The sequence below is a fragment of the Lontra canadensis genome, unplaced genomic scaffold, assembly GCF_010015895.1.
Source record: "Lontra canadensis isolate GAN:19392208 unplaced genomic scaffold, GSC_riverotter_1.0 scaffold25, whole genome shotgun sequence".
NCBI classification, from domain to species: domain Eukaryota; kingdom Metazoa; phylum Chordata; class Mammalia; order Carnivora; family Mustelidae; genus Lontra; species Lontra canadensis.
The window spans coordinates 5,020,364-5,040,641 of NW_022631019.1; the positions used below are offsets into that span (position 1 = coordinate 5,020,364).

At 47.4% G+C, this 20,278-nt stretch overlaps 1 protein-coding gene across 7 annotated transcripts in view; it reads left to right on the forward strand.

The window, feature by feature from the left end:
- CAMTA1 (calmodulin binding transcription activator 1) overlaps window positions 1–20,278 on the forward strand; it is an 812,384-nt gene that overhangs the window by 760,254 nt on the left and 31,852 nt on the right. The window contains exon 1 of one of the 7 annotated variants that reach the window (XM_032863305.1): window positions 2,223–2,404. The exons of the other annotated variants lie outside the window; for them this stretch is intronic. The gene's annotated coding sequence lies outside the window, so the exon portion shown is untranslated. Of the gene's footprint in view, window positions 1–2,222; window positions 2,405–20,278 lie in introns of those variants that run through there. 7 annotated transcript variants of the gene reach the window in all.

Consider the following 20,278-nt stretch of genomic DNA (forward strand, 5'->3'; position numbering starts at 1 on the left):
CCCTTTAGAGCACTTTTTATCAACATACACTGTACATATGGAAAAATGCACATAGAGTAAGTATGTGCAACTCAGCTCAACGAGTTTTCACAAACTTAAACTAGTGCCCAGGTCAAGCATGGAACATTATTAGAAACCCAGAAGCCCTCCCCTCCCCTTCCCAGTGGCCACCCTAATTTCTAGTAGCATACCTAAGTATCTAGTAGATACCCTGACTTCTAGTAGCAGCTGGAGCCAATTTGTACTAAATGTGCCTTATGCACCAGGCACTGGTATAAGTACAACTATTGGCTTAATTCTCACCCATTGATGTGAAGGCAGGACAAGTGGGACATGCAGCTAGCAAGTGGGAACTTTGAACCCAGATGGTCTGTCTCCAGCGCCCTCCTCCTTGATTACTAACCCTTACCGTTCCAGCAATAGATGCCACTCGGGAAGTGCTGTGATAGGAAAGCATTAACAACGCCCCTGGGTCAGTTCTGCTGAGGGTGAGCCAGGCCTTAGGGAATGGATAGGGGTACCCCAGTCCATAAAGGGGAGCTGGGAGGCAGAGCTGGGAAGTGCAGGGGTCATGTGTGGTGAGAGCAGGATGGACACAGGCGGTGGCAGGAACAGGAAGGGCTTGTTGGAGCAGGATTCTGAACAGCATTGGTTGTTGTGACTTCGTCGGGGCAGGGAGGGACTGGCTGCAGACCAGAAGCCATGCTCAGCCCCCAAGAGTGCAACTGTACCCGACCTGTTTGCTTCCCTGGTTCCGATGCGTGGCACAGAACCGGACCCAGCCTCACCAGGAGCGTCCCTGGCTTGGCCTCTAACCAGTTATTCATTTTTGATCCTACAGGCTTAAGAGTTGTGCAAAATTCTATGGTTTTCACGCATGTTCGGGTAGGGTAAGAAAAAAAAAAAACAAAAAAAAACCTCCCTCCCCATCTTTTGAGATTCTTTTTAACCCAGATGGCAGGAAAGTGACATTATCAATTTTAAAGGTAATTGACAAGATGGAGGAAAAAAGGGAAGAGAGCCTCCAGGAAAGTCCGCGTGGGTCAAGCGATTTGTGTGTGCAAGGCCGTAGGTGGGTGTGGGGGCAGCGGTGATTGAATAGCAGCAGGGCTACAAATGACATAGGGAAAGGAGAAAGGGTGATGGTGTCCACTTGGGACGCCTGGGAAGGCTGCTTGGACACGGGGAGCCTTGACTCGGTGTGACTCGGACTTAGGGCGGGAGACGAGGCGAGAGGTGGTAATGAAGAAGTGTCCAAGTGAGAAAGCCAAGCCGCAGCCAGAACTTTTGGACACCAGGGTTAGACCCGAGGAGTGGGAGGAGGCCCTGGAACTCCAGCTGCGGAGGTGGGGACCTGCGCCTCCCGCGAGGGAGCCTCAGACGCTCCCGAACGCTCAGGGGACTCGCAATTCCCCGTCACGAGTCAGACGTCCGCGGCCACGCCCTGGCCGACGCCCGCGCACCTCCGCACCGGGTTCCCAGGACTTGCCCCGCGCCCTCGCGGCCCCGGCCGGCTCGCCGCGCACTGCGCCCCTCCCTCCCGCCCAGCCTTCCGCGCTCCCCCGCTCGCCGCGCAGCGCAGCGCCGGCTCCTCCCGCGGCTGCATTGCAGACGCCGCCGCCGCAGGGCGCGCCGGGGCCGCTCCGGGAGCCGAGCCCGGGTACGCGGGGCCCCCTGGGCGCGGGTCTCCAGCGCGGACTCGACGGCGCCGTGGGGCCGGGAGTCGGTGGGGCCGCGCCGCGGGGTCGGGCAAGCGCGGTCCGAGCGCCCCCCGCCGCGCGGCCCCCGGGGGAAGCCTCTCGGGGCCGTAGCCCGGGGAGCGGGTGCGGCCGTCGGGCTCCGGACCGCCACTGCCCTCGAGCGGACCGCGGCCGCCCCTCTAGCGGGCCTCCGCGAATCTGGGCGGGGAGCGGGCCGCGGCGTCGCGAGGGCCGTGGCCAGCCGGGCCCTCGCGTGCGGGCGCCCGGGGCCGCGGGGCCGCGCTCCGCCCGCGCCCTCCGGGCCGGGCCGCCGCCGTCCAGCGCGGCGCCGCGCGGCTCCGGCGCAGTTCCGGCGCAGTCCCCGCGCCGAGCGGCTCCGCGCCCCACACCTGCCTCTGCCCGGCTCCGGGTGACGTCGAGCCCTCCGATTGGCCCGTGAGGCCAGGAGGGCGGGGCCGAGGCCGGTGAGCTCACCGCCGCGCCCGGCCATTGGTCCGGGCGTCGCACTCGGGCTGTGGCGGGGAGACAGCGGTACCCGGAGCCCGAGTCGTTCCAGCTGCGGCGTGTGGAGCTGAGCGGGTCTGGGCCGGGCTAGGTTGTCGGGGCCGGGCCGGGCCGGGCGGGGCCGCGCGGGAGAGGAGGAGGAACGCAGAGGCGGCTCGGCGCCAGTCGGACCGAGCGGTGGCCGTGCTCTCCAAGTCCGAGTGAGTGTGCGTGTGGCCGAGGGGAGAGTCGGCCGGGCGCGTGCGGGGCGAGGGCGGCGGCCGGCGGGGGCGCGCGGGGCGCCTGGGGCGCGCGGGGGCGGGGCTGGGGGCGGGCGCGCGCCGCGGCCGGGGCGTGGGGGGCGCGCGTGTTCGCGCGAGGGGGCGCGGGGTGTGTTTGAGGAGTGGGCGCGAGGACACGCGCGGCCCTGGAGGGGGAGGGGGTGTGAGGGGCGCGCGTGCTCACGCGAGGGGCGAGTGTTTTGACGCGTGAGTGTGCGTGGGCACCGGCGTGTGTTTACGGCGCGGGTGTGAGGGAGGGGGTGTCCGGCGGAGCGCGAGCGGCGCGTGTTGATGGAGCGAGGGGGAGGGCGTGCGCGTGTGGGAGCGGGCGTGCGAACACGAGTGTTTACAGAGCGAGTGGGGAGGGAGGGAGCGCGCGTGGATGGAGAGCGCGAGGGGAACGAGCGTGTTTTGACGCGTGAGTGTGCGCGGGACCGGCGTGTGCGATTGGAGCGAGCGTGTCTGTGAGGAGGTGTGCTGGGGAGTGGGTGTGAGATCACGCGTGTTCCTGAGGCGAGTGGGGCATGCGAGGGAACGTGAGGAGCGAGGCAGCGCGCGCGTGTTGATGCGAGGCAGCGAGGGCGGGAGCGGGTGTGAGGACACGCGTGTGTGCGCGAGGGAGTGGGAGTGTTTGGGTGAGTGGCGGTCCGGGGGCGCGCGTGCGGGGAGTGGCCGCGGCGGGCCGCGAGCCGAGCGGGCGCCCACGGGGCCGCCGACTGGTTTTTGTCTTCGAGGCGCGCCTCGGCGGCGGGCTTTTCGGATCCAGCGCCCGCTCCCGAAGCGGGCCACGCGGAGGGGGCGGGCGACAGGTGCCCCCTCGGCGCGGATTGGGATCCAGGTGCCCCCCCGGCGGGGCGTGGGGAGAGGGTAGGGGACAGGTGGCCCCCTCAGCGGGGCGCGGGGGGAAGGCGGGAGGCAGGGGCCACTCGGTGGGGAGTGGGGTAGGGAAGGGGGCGGGGACAGGAGCCCCCTCGGCGGGACTTGGGGAGAGGGGACAGGACAGGATCCCTTCCTTCTGGGAGAAGGGAGAGGGCCTGCGGCGGGTGCCTCCTCCACGGAGAGAGGAGGGAAGATCCAGACAGGCGCCCCTTACTCAGACAGGCGCCCCTTACTCGGGGAGAGCAGAGAAGGGTCGGGACAGGTGCGCCCTCCGCGGGGTGCTGGGAAAGGGGCCGGGACAGCCCCGACCTGGGCCCCAGGCTCCTCGCCGGGGCTAGGCGGTTGGAGGCCGCCTTTCCTAGCAGGCCAATGGCGTGAATGAACGTTTTATTAATGCGTGCGTAGAACCCGGCGGGGAAAGTTGGTTGAGTTCGGAGACTAAGGTTTGGAAGAACTTGAGAGTTTGGCTAACCTGCAGACCAGGACACCCACGCTCAGCCGCGCTGGAAGAGAGGCTGCGTGGGGCCATCTTGCATTTACAGGCTCTCCGGTGATTTGATTTAGGTACTGCACAACTTTAAGACGTGGTCCTGGTGGTGGTCTGATGTTTGAGACATTTTCCAATCTCGGTAGGTTTCTATAGGCATCAGAACAGATTTCTGAAAGTCTGATATTATTGCAAAGTGTCTTCATCAGTTTACCAGGGAATGATGCCGATTTCAGTCTATTTTGTATTTTGTCCAGTACCGCTCGGTATGGTTTCTACTGATTAATCTGAGGTCTGTAATTAGCAAGGCAGATTCAGTAAGCGCGAGGAGCGCTGGCGGATTTACAGAAGGCTTCATGCATGTGTTTGGTTCTGCGCGTTGTTTCAGTCACCACTGAAGCCAAAACCTGAAATTTTAAAAACGTGCCCCCACCCCCGAATTTTGTCATATATGGTAAAATGGCTGGCTGTATGTAAAGGAAATCTTTTCTCTTTCTGCCCAAAGGAATTTTTCAGGGAGTTTTCCAACAGAAACTGTGTCATAGAGAGAAACGTCTGCCTGGGAACCTGGTAAAGAGAAACACGTTCAGCAGTAGCACTTTTCATGGTGTGTGTTTATATGAAAACCATATTTTAAGACCAGAACTAGTAGCAAATAAGGTTATGTATTTCCTTTTCTTTGTATTAGATCTAGAGAGTCATCATGTTTAATGTTCTAGGAAATAATATTTATTTACAGGATATGCATTTCCCCCAATAAATTCAGCTTAGTCGTGAAAACAGAGAAGTGCTGTAAATATCAGAGAGACCTCCGTTTAATCATCCTGGTTAATTATATTCCACAGGATCAAAGTGGAAACACAGTATTTAATGCAGTAGTTAAGAACAACATTGTATTATTTAACACTTTTTTAAAATCAGTCTTTCTGCTTTTGTGATACACACACATAGACACACGCATTATTAGTTCTGAGGACCCTGCTGGGCCTTTCCGTCTACAACAGCAGCTGTCACAGCTGCAGGCTCTTCACGTGGGACTGTTTTAGAGAGCACAGACAACAGGTGGAACAGAGGGTTTTGTACTTCATGTGAGAAAGATAGTGAAGTTAGAGAGTTCATCGATGTTGAGTGTCCCTAGCGAAAGCCCGGAGGCCCTTATTGATGGCTCAGCTGCAGGTGCTCTCTCAAAAGCCCTCACCTTCTGCTAGTGCAGGAAATGGACATTTTTGGGATCTAGAATTTCCTTTGGGAACCGTCAACATTTTTCTCATGTTTTCCAATCACTGCTGTTGTGAACGTTCCAAGCTTCAGAACTGTGCTTGTAAGCTGCCTTTTTTAAATGTCTAAGGGAAAATTGTTAATACATTTATTTAAAACACAACTTTAGGAATTACCCGGAAAGGTCAGTAAAGACCATTTTGTTAAACTTGACACCGTTCTTTAGCTGGTGCAGTGGTTTCTGGAAGTCATTTGTTCTTAGCGGTGCGCACCCTCCCACCCCTTTTCCAACCGTTCATTGTGTGTCTGCCATGTCTTCTCACATTTAAAGGGTTTTGCTTCCCCTGGCTTAAAGTGGTTTAATATTTGTATTCCATCGATCTTTTCAAAAAGAGACTCTCTTAGTGGTGCCAAGTGTTCATTGTCGAATATCAGCCGTGGCCTCCTGTCACAGTATATAAGCTGAATATTTGGGAGCTTATTTCAATTATATATTCCCTTGCCAAAAAGCAGTTGGCATTAACACGTGATGTAGTTTGTGTACACTCACTTCTTGTTTGTTTTTTTTTTTTTAATGATTTAAGGGAGCCTACAGAGATACAGGCATACCTCGTTCTATTGTGCTTCCCTTTAATTGCATTTCACTGATAAGGCATGTTTTACAAATTGGAGGTTGGTGGCAACCCTGCGTGGGAGGGAACAAGTCTGTCAGCACCGTTTTTCCAACAGCATTTGCTCAGTTCGTGTTTCTGTCACATTTTGGTAATCCTTGCAATCCTTCAAACTTTTTTTTATCATTATATTTGTTAGCAGTGATCTGTGATCAGTGATTATGATTTGCTGAAAGCTCAGTTGATGGTTTGCATATTTTAGCAGTAGTTTTTAATTAAGGTACATAGTTTTTTTTAAGACGGAGTGCTGTTGCACACGTAATAGACCACAGCAGAGTATAAAAACAACTTTTATAGGCACTGAGAAAAAAAAAAAATGTGACTTGCTTTATTGTGATGGCCTAAAACCAAACTCACAGTATCTCTAAGGTGTGGCTGGATATAAATCACACGATGAAGCAAGATAAAAATAGGTGAAATAAAGAAGGATAAAGCCAAAGGAAAGTGAGGGCACAGGAAAGGCAAATGGGGGCTCTAATGAAGTTGGTAGCATTCATTCCATAAAATCTTACATACTGTCTGGAGGCAGGCCATAAACTGCATTCTGAGCTTTGTGGCAACAGTAGACTGATGTAGGGTTAATTTTGTCTTCCTTACAGCTGACATGGATTTCTTACATTCTCTGTAGGGTTTGAGAGCCAGCTAGGATTTTTCAGTGCCGATGGGAGAAGCCCAGATGAGATGCACTGAATGACATTGAAAGCTGCAGGTCACTATTAGTCACATTTAACATGTGGGAAGTGCTGAGGAGCCTGCTGGGTGTCGGGACATGATAGCGTGAGGGTAGGGCCCCTCGTGATCATAGAAACCATCACCTGTCCCCTTCCTGAATGGATTGCCCTGAAATCAAATGACCACCTTTCTTTGCTTTTCTCTGACACATCTAGACATGGGTTAACTCACACCAGGCAGGCTAGGGGATGCCTTTACCATCCAGAAATAGTTACGATCCGCCCCCTAAGCACCGCAGCAGCACAGAGGCTCATTACAGTCATGGCACCATACTTTGTAAATAGCATCTTTGCTTTCTGTACCGCTGGGGGTGGCTGCGTTGATAATGCCTGTACGACCTTGTTGCTTTATTTCAGTAAAGTTCTTTTTGTGTACTAACAAATTTTAGTTTCAAAAATACCATGGTACCTATAATTTTTTTTTAAAGATTTAATTTATTTGACAGAGAGAGAGAAATCACAAATAGGCAGAGAGGCAGGCAGAGAGAGAGAGAGGGGAGGAAGCAGGCTCCCTGTGGAGCGGAGAGCCCGGCGACGTGGGGCTTGATGGCGACGTGGGGCTTGATCCCAGGACCCTGGGATCATGACCTGAGCCGAAGGCAGAGGCTTTAACCCACTGAGCCACCCAGGCGCCCCCCCCATAATTTTTAAATTTTTATCTTGTCTGTTTTTAAGCAAATTTTTAAAGGATGTATTTATTTGAGACAGATACAGAGCATGAGCAGGGGGAGAGGCAGAGGCAGAGGGAGAGGGAGAAGCCAGCCGAGCCAGGAGCCTGATGCAAGATGCGGGGCTTTATTCCAAGACAATGGGATTGTGACCTGAGCGGAAGGCAGATGCTTAACCATCTGAGGCACCCAGGCACCCCAAATTTTATGTTGTCTTATAAGCACTGAACATAGAGCATAGCTTTAGACATATGACTTATAGAACGATCAGTCAACACATTTTTTAAAGTACCTATTATAAATCAATTGTTAAGCAAATTATAATGTAAGACAAATTTGAGAAAGGTACAGTATAGAAGAATTTAATCAGAGTGAATGTGTATAGGAGTTAAAGTAATAGTGATGCTTAACTTATCTTTGTAATATTGAAAGTAATGGCACATGGCATAAGTTCTCCCAAATACGTTAAATTAACATTCATCAACTACCAAGATTAATTAGTTTGCGTTTTTTTTCACCTTTCAACTTTCACCGCTCTCAAATCTGATCCCACTCTCTTAAGCCAGCCTTCCCCTGTCTCCCAACAACTGCTCAATATTCTAAATTCTCTGAGGCTAACTCAAGTCTTATTAATGAAGCCTTTCCCCCCATCTGCCAGCACAGATTAGCGGCTCTCTGCAGGGTGTGTTGTCACCTAGGCTGTCCCCTCCCCTCCCCGGCTGGCGGCTGGCGTAGTGCAGTCTGGGGGCTGGAGTTCCATGACTGCTGTTGACAGATTACACGTATGGTGGTGTTTAGTGCACAGAACGAGAAGGATGTGTTTCTCCAGGCTGATTCTGCTTCGTGCAGTCCGTTGAGTCTTGCCTGTTAGTTAGACACAAACACCGCAGGACCTCCCAGGCAGAGCAGTTCAGGGTCTCTAGGGGATTGGGGTTTTCATTCAAGCGGGCTTGAAGAGTCCTGGCCTGTACCAGCACGAGGTCTCTAGGTCTGCCCCCTGAATCATCGTTCTGGCTTTCTTGGGACTGCCCAGACGCTTGCCATCTAGGAACATGTATGGGTAGGAGCCCTTTGCTGTGAAATAATGCAGTAGGGTGAGCAGCTGTGTTGTTTTTCAGCCGCTGAGCAAATGAGAAGTCTCAGGTAAATCCCCTTATGTCTCTGGATCAGTGCCTTACCTGTGCTCTAAACCTCTTAGGAGTGGTTCAGGAGATTAGCAGTCAGCAGCACTGGTTTCTAAAATCAGCGTGCCCTGCGCACGGTAACTGTGGATTTGGGAAGTTTTTGTTTCAGGGGCATGTGTGTGTGTGTGTGTGTGTGTGTGTGTACAGGGATTAGTTCCTTCTGTGGGCTGCAGTCAAACGCCGTTGAAAGACCCTGGATCAGATAGTTCTCGAGCGCTCTTTAAATCTCAGTGTTCTGCAGTGACTGTCTTCCATGGGATGTGTTTGTTGCAACAGCTGGTTTACCTAAAGTCGAAGGAGCCGAGATAACTTCTGCAGGTGTGGAGTTCGACAGCCGATAGGATTCCAGCTCAGCTGGAACTCAGTATACCTTTTTCTGATTTCTTCAGGTAACCAAAATGTTTCAAATGAGCATGATGGCTTATTTCCACCACAGTTTAGCCCATGTTTTATAGGGAGAGTTCAACGATAATTTTGCACAACCGAGGTATATGTAATGAATATTTAATTGAATATTTTTTTATTTGTAAGTGGGAGCAGACTTTCACTATTTCTTTAGTGAAAGGATCCACATTTCAGTTAATAGAGTCACCTTAGACTCCTCTTTTAGCTGCAAGTAACAGAACTCCAACTCAAACTGGCTTATAGAAAAAAGGGAATTTATTGACTCCTATGAAGTCCAGTTTTGGAGTTCTCTTCAGGTACAGCTGGTTCCAGATGCTCAAGTGATAGCGTTAGGAACTTGTCTCTCCCTCTTGACTCTGCTCTTGTCTACGTTGATTTGATTCTGATTTCCACAGTGCTAGCAAGATGGCCCCCTCAAGGCTCCAGGCTTGTATTTTGCCAATTTAGCAAATATCTCCGGGAAGACGGCACATCTTTGCCAGTTGTTCCAGGAAATGTTCTGTTCTTCTTGGCTCAACTTGACTCATGTGAAGAGGAGGCAGTACCCTCATTATTAGCAAGGCCTTCCTCTCTCTCCCTGGAAATAAGAAGTGGGGTCAGCACCGCCTGAACTACACACAGGGCAGGAGCAGCTCCCAAGGAGCAGCAAGGTGCCGTAGCCAGGGAAGGGGGAAGGGATGCTAGGCAGGCATAGGGTGAGGGAACCGGTACTTTTTGATGGTCAGCCTGATAGTCCCATTCCTAAAGAAAGCACCATTCATTCTGAAACCACAGAAGCTCGTAATAAAGCCAAGTCCTTGATTTTATTCTCATGGTCTCATTTTAAATGAGAAGACACCAGAACCTTCACCTTTTAATAGGTGCTGACTAACACTTCCTAGGACCATTTTCAGAAAATATGATTCAAGTCCTTAATATATTATACACTGTGGTTTGAATAAATCAACAAAGAATTCATTTAAATATCCTTTTGTCTTTTCTAATGAAAGAAACCATTCATTCTGCTCTAGCCAGAATCCATGCCTCTGGCATGGGTGTTCGTGTGTGAAAGATGTTTCATCTAACAATGTAAAAAATAGGAAGGGCCCAGCCTAAAACTGATGTTCTAAAAATGTATAAGTCAACTGAATGATATTTCTCAGATAAACAGTGCAACAAATGGTAGTATGTTCCCGGGCCAGCCTGAGAAGAAAAACCTTTGAACCCGTAATAGATACTCAGCATTTGCAGGAGAAAATTATTAAAGTAATATATATACTTATGTATATCACATTATAGGCCGTACAACATTGAACTATATACTCTACATAATATATACTTACATGTTCTCTTGTTTTCCTTACTTACATTTTACTTACATATACTTACATGTTCCCAAACACATGAAATAATGCACTTTCTATTTTCATATTTAAGTCATTGCTCAAATAAAAATGAAGGTACACATAAAGTAACTTCAGTAAATGGAAACTTTCTGGCGAAGATTCTTTTTTTTTTTTAATTTGTGTAGCTGTTTTAATAGTTGAGTTACAGTTTATTCAGAGGGTAAACAAATATATTTATTCAGATTTTGAATATTACATCTCTCATGTATAACTTCTTTCTTTATTTTGGCTATTAATTCCTTATTGAATATATCATTTGCAAATATCTTCTCCCAATCAGAATTTATGTTGGTTGTTCCCTTGGCTGTGAAGAAGTGTTTTTTTGTTTTGTTTTGTTTTGTTTTGTTTTTTTATTTTCAGCATAACAGTATACCTTGTTTTTGCACCAAAATAGTTCTCTGAAATTACACAGTCTAGCTCCCTAACTTTTTAGAGGAATAAAATTTAAGTTTCTTGTTAACAGAACCCTAACATTGTTTTTATACATATTCAATTATAATTACAATCTTATTTTTATTCTCAAGTGGCACAAAGAAAAGAGAAAGAAACCCTTCTGAGGTATCTTGAAGGTTGGAACAGTGGAAGGGACAGACAGTGGGTTCAAAGGTGGTTATGTGTGTCAGAGGTTGTCTGAAGTGGGACCGACTAGACCATCAGAGGAAGAGGAGTCTTCTAGGAACGAAAAAGGAGATGGGAGGAAGGGATCCCGGGTCAAACAGCTTCCTATACTAGTTCCTGGGGACGTTCCCCCTTAACCCACATAGCTTTATCAGGGTCTGTGGCCGGCTGGCGGGGCACCTGAGCCTTGCCTGGTGAGTGAAGAAGGAAAACAAGGAGCGTGGACCAGGAATTTCCTCACCAGACATTGTCTGTATCGGAATATTCTTTAGGACTAGTTTTAGTTCCTAAACTCTACTGTGGGAACATTAGTTATAGGATATGCTTATAAGAAGCTCCCCCAACCTCATACAGAAAGGTTCAGATAAGTTTAGGAAACACGCCTACCAGCCCTCTACCAGCGATTTACAGCGTGTGTTAGCATGTTAAAGTTCAGAGAAGTCCTCTGTCAAAGGAAGGCACATGTATTTAACCTAGTAAATAGGTTAACGTTGTGTTTAACCTAGTAATTCCAAACACATCTTGACACATTTCATTTTTATGGTCTGCTACTGAGTGGCGTGGGAAATCTGCAGTGTGGAGTTTGGGAAATGTTTCAGTTGACCATCCCCGCAACATCATCCGGAGCCTGGAACTCCCGGCCAGCCCCTCCCGTGGGTCTGTGAGCCCCGTGATATGGAAGATACGAGTTTGTACATACGTACTTTTCTAGGAAAGGGTTTGTAGCTTTCATCACTAAGAGCCAATACATGATGAAGGGCAGAAATCACTCGTTATGGGTAACTTTCCTGACGAGGGAAGTCCAGCCTCTCCTGCACATTTTCGGTCTGTGCAGGGACATTACTCAGCAGATGTGGCGTCGGTCAGGGGCGTCAAGCGGTAAACAGGCAGCTGACTAGCCAGTTACTAGGCTTATTGTCAAATAGAGGTGAACACTGGCAGTTACTCTCTTCCCACCAAGAATTGTGGAAAGAAATTGCCTGTGCAGGACACCACCTTATCATTAAACTCCAGATGTATTTATTCCCAAAGAAGAAGACATGTTATTTCATCGCAGTGAAGAGGTCTGTTTTAAAAGTCGAGAGCCCCTGCCCTGCAGAAGAGAAATCCGTTGAGAGCTCCTTGATGACAAACTACAAAAAACCAACGAAGTTCAGAAAGCTTTTCCTTCAGGAAACTGAAAACCATCAACTCACCTCCTTTTAGATTTAAAAATCAGGATCATAAAATACTGTTCAGGAGAGAGTGCGCAGTAGATAATAGACATGCGAGCAATAGTCAGTCTCCCCTCGACTTACACCAGATCCTCGGAGAGTGCTCAAGTCAGACCACACCCGAGCTTTGTCCACCTGCTTCTGTGACAGTGTTTGGTGTCTTTTGACCCTAAATGGTGATAAACAGTCTCCGAAACCCAGTACTGCTTTGTTGCAAGGACATCAAAGCCTGTGACATCACATGCTATTGAAAACAACTGACTGTGAGCTTGAAACTGCTTTCCATTTTGCTTCCTTTGCCAAGTTCAGCCAAATTTGGGACTCAAGTTAACCATGTTGGAGGATCTCATGGGTGCCTTCTGTACAGTAGCTTTACATGAGTTTTATTTTACTCTTTCCATGAATCTCAATCTTACCTGATTATTAATTGTAAACATTTTTGTTAGCCAACCTCAGATAGACGTACCTGGATCTGGGGTTGGTGCCAGTTGGGTGAGAGCAGGGAGGGAAATAAACAGGTTGAGGAAGGATGGGACCCGGGCAGGGAAGAGAAATCAGGAAAATGAGGAAGAGGGGAGAAAAAGAGACGCTAGGGATGTTTGGGGTTTTTGAGGGATGTTCCCCAAGGTTAGCACCTGCTGCCCTTGGAGCTGGTTATTAATCATTTGTTCCATTACTTAAATACTCCATGAACCGTTAGACCCACTCTGCTTTGAGTGGAAGGTTTAAAGAAGTCTGCTTTGGGGCTTCCTTGAGGATAGCCAGACAAGGCAGCCCCTCAACTCCATGAAATCAAGATTCATCCCCACGTAGTGGAAGGCATGATATGTTGTTAGCCTTCCCACCTAATCCAAGGGATATTTGAATACTGGCCTCAATAATACATTCATTCAGGCCTCACTGATTTGGAATTTGCAGAAATTTGAAGATTACTCTGGTCCAGGGGTAGAGTACTTATGGGAGATGTAGATCACAAGTGTGGGGGCAAGTGGCACGCAGACCTGGAGGGTAGACGTGCGTTATGATGTGTCAGGTGGGGCCAGGAATCACACCGCCTTGCCAGGGATTGTGACACCTCTGGGAAGGAGCTTAATGGTTAAAATTATTCCAAAACTCTCGTTTTCTCCCTCAGAGAAATATTTTTATTTCTGAAAAAAAGTTTAAAATGGTATAACTTGGATTTTTTAAATGTTTATTTTTCTATTGTCAGAAAGGCCCATGATAAACTGTGAAGTAGTATTCTTAAATCATTTTATCAATCAAGACCTACTTTTCAATACATCCATTATTTTGAAGTAGTATAGTTGTTTTCTTTAAAATATATGCATTTCAGTCTATACATTTGGAAATCACATCCTCATCTGTATTTATTCCAGAGTTTAAAAAAAAAAATTAACAGCATTATGAAAAAGTATTGTAGTTAACAAAATTTCAAGTTCTAGAACTGAAACCTTTCTATGGAGAATCCAGTTTTACCAAAAAATACATATTTTTGGAACACCTTGGACTTTAACTCTCACGAGTAGGCAAGACAGTTGGGAATGTCTATGCAGATGGCATTCCTGCAATTAGTTCTGAGAGAGAAACATTGCCAACAGCAGTCCTCTAAATAATGATGGAGAATGAGCTGGACACAGAGAAGGACTCTTGAGGCTAGAATCCTGAACGCATGATTTTTCAGATGTTGAAACTCACCAGGAATACAGGGCCAATTAACATTTATTATGATTAGTAAAATTAGCTGAAAGCAGCCAGGATTTTTTTTCTCTGGGTACCAGGTAGCACATGTGATTAGCAAAGATTTTTTTTTTTTTTTAAGATTTTTACTTTTTTTAAAGTAATCTCTACACCCAACATGGGGCTAGAGAAACCTGGAGATCAAGAGTCACGGGCTCTACTGACTGAACCAGCCAGGAGTCCCAGAATTCGGGTTTTGTTTTGGTTTTCTTATAGAGTTTTCAACCCCTTTCTTAGAGAGTTTTCAATCCCCTCACTGCCATAATATCTCCACCCTGCCCTTGTTCTGGAGCACTACCTCTGAGGTAGAAACTACCAGATGTAAGAGTTCTTGGGTACCAGTCTAATGAGATGTTTTGTTTGTTTCCAAATGTCTGCTCCCTCATACATTCGATGGGATCAGGTAGAAGGTGGCCCCATGAGAAGGGAAGGGACTGTGTTTAGTAACCTGGCTAGAGAAAAGTACACCACAGAAATGACTAATAGAAACATATTTTGTTTTACATAATATCCTTTGCCTTGTTCTCCTTCAAACTCACATTTTATAGTTCTAACAGATGAAATTAAATCACTTATTCAGTAAATCCGTATTGAGGGCCAACTATGTGCCAGGCATTCCACAAGACCTTGGGAATATCACATGGACAGAGCGATCGTATCTTCACAGAGCTCACAGGACTTCTCTTTACCTTTACAGCAGACTGAGGTTCTTGAAATAAAGGCTCCTGTCGTACTGGGTTTTGTATCCCTGGTGGTGACCACGACATTGTGAGCTTTCTTGTTCCCTGTTATATCCCCAGAACCAGTGCTGAGTAGTCGTGCCTTGGGAGTGAGGGTTGGCTAGGCATTTGCAGTACGAACTGTTCTAGCCCTAATTCTCCACAGTTCTTCCCCAGGAATTTCAAGTGTTCGAGCATTTTTGTTGTTAAAGCTGAGCACCGCAGATCAACCTCCCGGTTGCTCATTGAAGTCGTCTTGCCTCCTGACACTTCCCGCGCATTTTGTAGTTTTTCTCCATCCTGTCAGGTCTTGGGTGTTAGGATTTTCATCTCCCATTTTCCCACGTGCACTTAAATTTCATCCCACCATCACACCTTTTTGTCCAGGGGAGGGAGACGATTGTTCACTTCTGAGTCTCATCACAGGGCTTTGTCTTTTTTTTTTTTTTTTTTTAATTTTATTTATTTATTTAACAGAGATCACAAGTAGACAGAGAGGCAGGCAGAGAGAGAGAGAGGGAAGCAGGCTCCCTGCTGAGCAGAGCCCGATGCGGGACTCGATCCCAGGACCCCGAGATCATGACCTGAGCTGAAGGCAGTGGCCTAACCCACTGAGCCACCCAGGCGTCCCGGGCTTTTTCTTTAAAGATCTCATTAGTCTTAGTGGTGACACGTTCCCCTGGCCTTCACTCACTGTGATGTCACTACTTTAGAATGTCTCCTGTGCTTGTAGTATACCTGATCGTCCCTGGGTACCGAAACTGTTGTGACAATGTCCTCCAGCTTTGTTTACTTTTGGAAACTAGCAGACTTAAAATATTCCACTCTTCTGTAGACAATGAAGGTAGTAGAGAACCAGCATCAGAGTTTCTGATTTCCATTGTTCTCACACCAGTTAGCTCTGGTTTCACTGCACTGAACTCCAGTCGGGTCTGGTACTGTATTGCCCACGCTGTCAGCTCCTGCATAATTCGGAGTGCTCTCCTATGCTTCATGCCACAGGCAGCACAGCTGAGCTCCTGGGGTGTGCCACTGAGCCTTCATGTCCTTGGAGAAGAGGTTTGAAATTCTTGCCCTCACGCACCTCAAGCTCTGGCATGGAAAGAGTTCAAGGGAGAAAGAACTGTACGTTTGATTGGCTCCTCTTGTCACATTTGTTTCCTCCTTGCTGTGAGCTGTTGAGCAAGTCTCCTTGACATGTCCAAGATGCTGGATTCGTGAAGTGTGTGAAACACAGACCAAAGAGAAGAAATATGGATCCAAAGTTACTGCAAGTGAAGGAAGTCTAAGAAGAATTGCTAATTTCCTTTTGTCTTGGTATATAGAGTTGGAGAGTTTTTAAAAAGTGGAGTATGGCAGTGTTTTTCTGAGGCTAAATTTAGCCGTTGCTTTGGAAAATCAGAGTGGTACAGCTTGTGCCTTATCTCTATCCGGCCCTTACCCTTCCCTCCACACTTGGACATCTTAAATGGCCTGCCGGAGAGGACGGCTTCGTGTGCTCCAGGGGCCCCATTTATTCTGGGCAGGAATTAAGTGACTTCATTTTCCCTGTCTTTCTGAGCTTCCTAAAAAATTTAGGAGGTTCCTAAGCAGCAATTGCAGTCCCTACAGAAATAGTTCAAGTCATGCCTCCTTTTGCTTCATCAGCTCTTCCTGCCAGTGCGGCCAAGGGCTGCAAATGGAATGAGAGACGGCCTCTCATTCCCAGTCCAAATAGCAACAGGAGGGCACATGTGCACTTGAGCTACAAATAACGCGTTTTAAAATAGCAGGTGGTATTTGATGATTGCTCCTTCATTCATTTACCTGCCAAGGCAAAACTTTTTCTCCTTCTCTGGCAACCGGACCGGAGGTGGCTCCGATCAAGTGATTGTAGCAACAAGTTCTCATGCTTGCAGATACTTGTTAGCCAGTTTCCAAGCATTCAGATCCACGCATACTTCATGAGGCTGTTCTAAAAAATCTTTAAGACAATGGAAATTTCATGTTTCTGCAACAGCCGGCCCCTGACGGACGCCCGACGGACTTCGGAAGCACTTTTGTGACTCATCATAGACATTCCTTCCATTAAGGTATGCTGCCAGTCATGTGTGTTTCACAGACTCCATTTTGCCAGGGAAAAGTGGAAATATATAAAATATATCATGTGAAGCTCAGGTCTGCTGCAAAATCCCAGTTTGTGTCCATAAGGAAGTCAGATATTTCTCAGCTCTCTTGCCAGAATCTTGCACCAACGTGCTGCAGGTACATAATTTCCTTCCCTGAGCCGAAAGGAAGTGGCAGCCGGCCAAGTAAACTCCTAGAGCTTTCTCACGCACTTTCAAGTCAGTTCTATTGAGTTCGGATCATCCTGACCACTCCTGCCACGGGAACAAGTGGTCAGCTGCTGCTCACTGGTATGCAGCCACCTGGAGTCCCCTGTGGCTAGTGGAGGTCACTCAGAGCCCTTGCCCCAGAGTTTGATAACCTCGGCAATAAATTGGCCTCCAGAAGAGGTTTAAATTAGAAAATAATATTCTTTTCCATTGATGGAGCACCCACTCTGTATCTGGTCCCGGGTGCGGACAAGCTCCCTGCTTTCAGAAAGCTCCCGCTAGTAGAAAGGACACATGTAGAACAACTCTACATTTCACTGGCTAAGTACTATTAGGACACAGGGCAAGACATGAAGGCTCACTGGGCATAGTGGAAAGAACGTGGATCTGGAGTCCAGCCTGTGTTCAAATCCCTGCCCTGATACTTACAAGTAGTATGACCTTGGGCAAGCAACACATTTCTGAGCTTCAACTTCTTCATCAAATGAAAAAGGAAAGCTTTCTTTTGATTACTTTGAGGACTAGAAACAATACATGTGGATTAATAATAATGATTATTAATAGTTAGTATTAATTAATATTAATAATAATTATTCAGTAATAATACTGAAGTGATGCATGAGCCATGCTCCGAAGAACAGTAAACTCACCAGATGGACTCAGGAAGAAGTTAGTATGACCAAAGGGCCAAGGGCATTTGGACCCACAGTAGATTGAAGAACAGTGAGTGATAAGAGAGTCCCTAAAGAGGAGCCTGAGACAGCAGGTCATGAGTGTTCTATGCCATGCCAGACAGCTTCAGTTTTATTTTGTAGGTCAAAGTTGGGGTAGGGAGGGGGTGAACTTAAGTTTTTTAAACTAGATTATCTGATACAATGTCTGAAACTTCCTCATGGACTGCTCAATACAGCCCTGAAAATTAATAAGGTTCCAAGACTCACAGAGAGGTCATCTAGAGGCAACAGTAGGCACAGCTAAGTGCTGAGAGCCTAGGAAGTCTGGCTAATAGTTGGTTTCCTGATGGAGACACTTTCTTATATCAGATCCTTAAATACTTGGGATTCTCCACTTTTACAGAAGTAAGTGCCAACCTTTCTAAACTTAGAACATACTGTGGGAAGTCTGACTTCATGAAATTTTCTCTGTCTCTAAAACTTTGGTATTGTTTGGGAATTTTAAGTTTTTAGGTAAATATTAACTTGGGACATTGTAAAATGAGTCCCTTTGAGGGTTGGGAATCCCTATCAGAGAGGAAGAGATGACCCATGACTGCTGCTGAGCCATGTGACACTTGCATAACAGCCCTTAAGGGGAGGCTGGGACATAGTGAACCCAGCAAAGGAAAAGGGGATATGAACCCCCAATGAATCATTCATTGATCCTCAGGCCAGTGATTGGCTGGAAGTGTTTCTTTGACTTCTTCTTGACCTTTGTAATACTCAAAGCTGTTCTGGGATTATGAGTATTTTTTCTGTATGTTTTCTAATATTGTTGTGGGAAACTCTAAGAACTGGATTATATATAGCGAGGTAGTTGGATAAACTACTATGCTATGTTCTATACCTATATTTTTGAGTGACAGAAATTAGACTTACAGATTTCTTTATTGTAGTTCAGTATATCAGTGGGATTTCTTTTCAGCATTTAATGTATTGGCTTAGTATAGGCAGGTAGCTCATAGTTACTTCCACCATCATCTTATTGACATCTGAAGTACCCACCAGAAGGCTAGGATGGACACTGCAGTGCTGCATTAGAGGTGTGGAGCTCAGTGTGGACTCAGTTTATTTCAGTGTGTTACAGTGAGATACAGAACAAGTACAGATGTGTCTGCATACATGGGTTACACTTAACATGTGTTTCCTCACTCTGTCCCCTGAGAGGGCCAGGAAGCAGTGACACCCCACACCCAGATCTTGGCTTCTAAATGCCATTCACCAATAAAAGGAACCAGAACTCCTTGGCTTCTAAATGCCATTCACCAATAAAAGGAACCAGAACTCCTTAGAGATACTGCAGACTCTAGGGCTGGGGCAGGTCAAATAAAAGTTGAATCGGAGCATCTTCTAATGCCGGAAAGTAAGGAAGTGCCTGAAAAAGAAGGGAAGAGGCTGGGGGTATGTCAAACGGACACAGGAGCCATCATGAAAGAGCTCCCAGGGGCCAAAAGCTGGGACAGTTTGAGCAATAAACCAACATAGTATTGGATTATGGCCAAAGTGTAAAGTAAATATGCATGAGTTCATATAGATGTAAACAAATGGTTGAAGAAATAAATTCAGAAGGACAAATCTCCCTTTTAGGAGAACTCCAAATAATATATGTGGCTACTCCCCCACCCATGAAGTAGAGCTTTATTCCCTTTTCCTTGAGTGTGGGCTGGACTTACTGACCTACTTGCAAAGAATAGAGTATGGAAAGAGGAAGATGATATCCTTATCATAGAGCAATCTCGCAGAAAACACCCTACCCAGAAATCAAGATCCACATCAGCAGGACATCATACATTACCAGTGTCGTGGGATGAGCAGGGCTCCCCTGCCTCTGTCCTGTTCTTCCTGAAAACTCATGACTCCAGTCCAGTCATTAGAAAACATATCAGACAACTTGAACAGAGGGACATCTACAGAGCACATGACCAGTGCTCCTCCAAACCGTGACTGTTGTGGAACTAAGAGCTAGAGAGAAGACCATCTCATCCAAGGAGAGAGAGGGTATGCTGTCTGCAGCTGGATCCCCACCCCGAGAAAGTACCTTACTTCCATCGGCGAGTCTATTTCAAGTCTATGGTTGAATTAATAGTGATGCTACTGAGTGTCTGTGTTTTGAAAGACAAAGGTACCGTGGATGTAAGATGTCACTGTTAGGGTAAACTAAGCAAAGGTTTGTGGGAGTGCCACGATCTTTACAAGTAGATAATCTGTAAATCTAACATTATTCAAAAAAAATTTTTTAATGCATTTTTTTTTAAAGATTTGAGTTATTTGAGAGAGCAAGTGAGCACATGAGTGGGGGTGGGGAGGTGCAGAGGAGGAGAAGCAGACTCCCCATTGAGCATGGAGCCCAACTTGGGGCTCCATGCCAAGCCTCTGAGATCATGACCCGAGCCAAAGTCAGACACTTAACCAACTGAGCCACCCAGGTGCCCCTAAAATGTATTTTTTTTTTCCATAGAATCCCATCATTTCAAAGAGTCCGCTCACGGATGTGAGGGCGATCTGGCTGCGACATCTGTCACCCCATTGATCGCCAGGGTTGATTCGGCTGATCTGGCTGGCTAGGCGGGTGTCCCCTTCCTCCCTCACCGCTCCATGTGCGTCCCTCCCGAAGCTGCGCGCTCGGTCGAAGAGGACGACCTTCCCCGATAGAGGAGAGGACCGTTCTTCGGTCAAGGGTATACGAGTAGCTGCGCTCCCCTGCTAGAACCTCCAAACAAGCTCTCAAGGTCCATTTGTAGGAGAACGTAGGGTAGTCAAGCTTCCAAGACTCCAGACACATCCAAATGAGGCGCTGCACGTGGCAGTCTGCCTTTCTTTAAAAAAAAAAAAAAAAAAAAAAAAAAAAAAAAAAAAAAAAAAAAAAA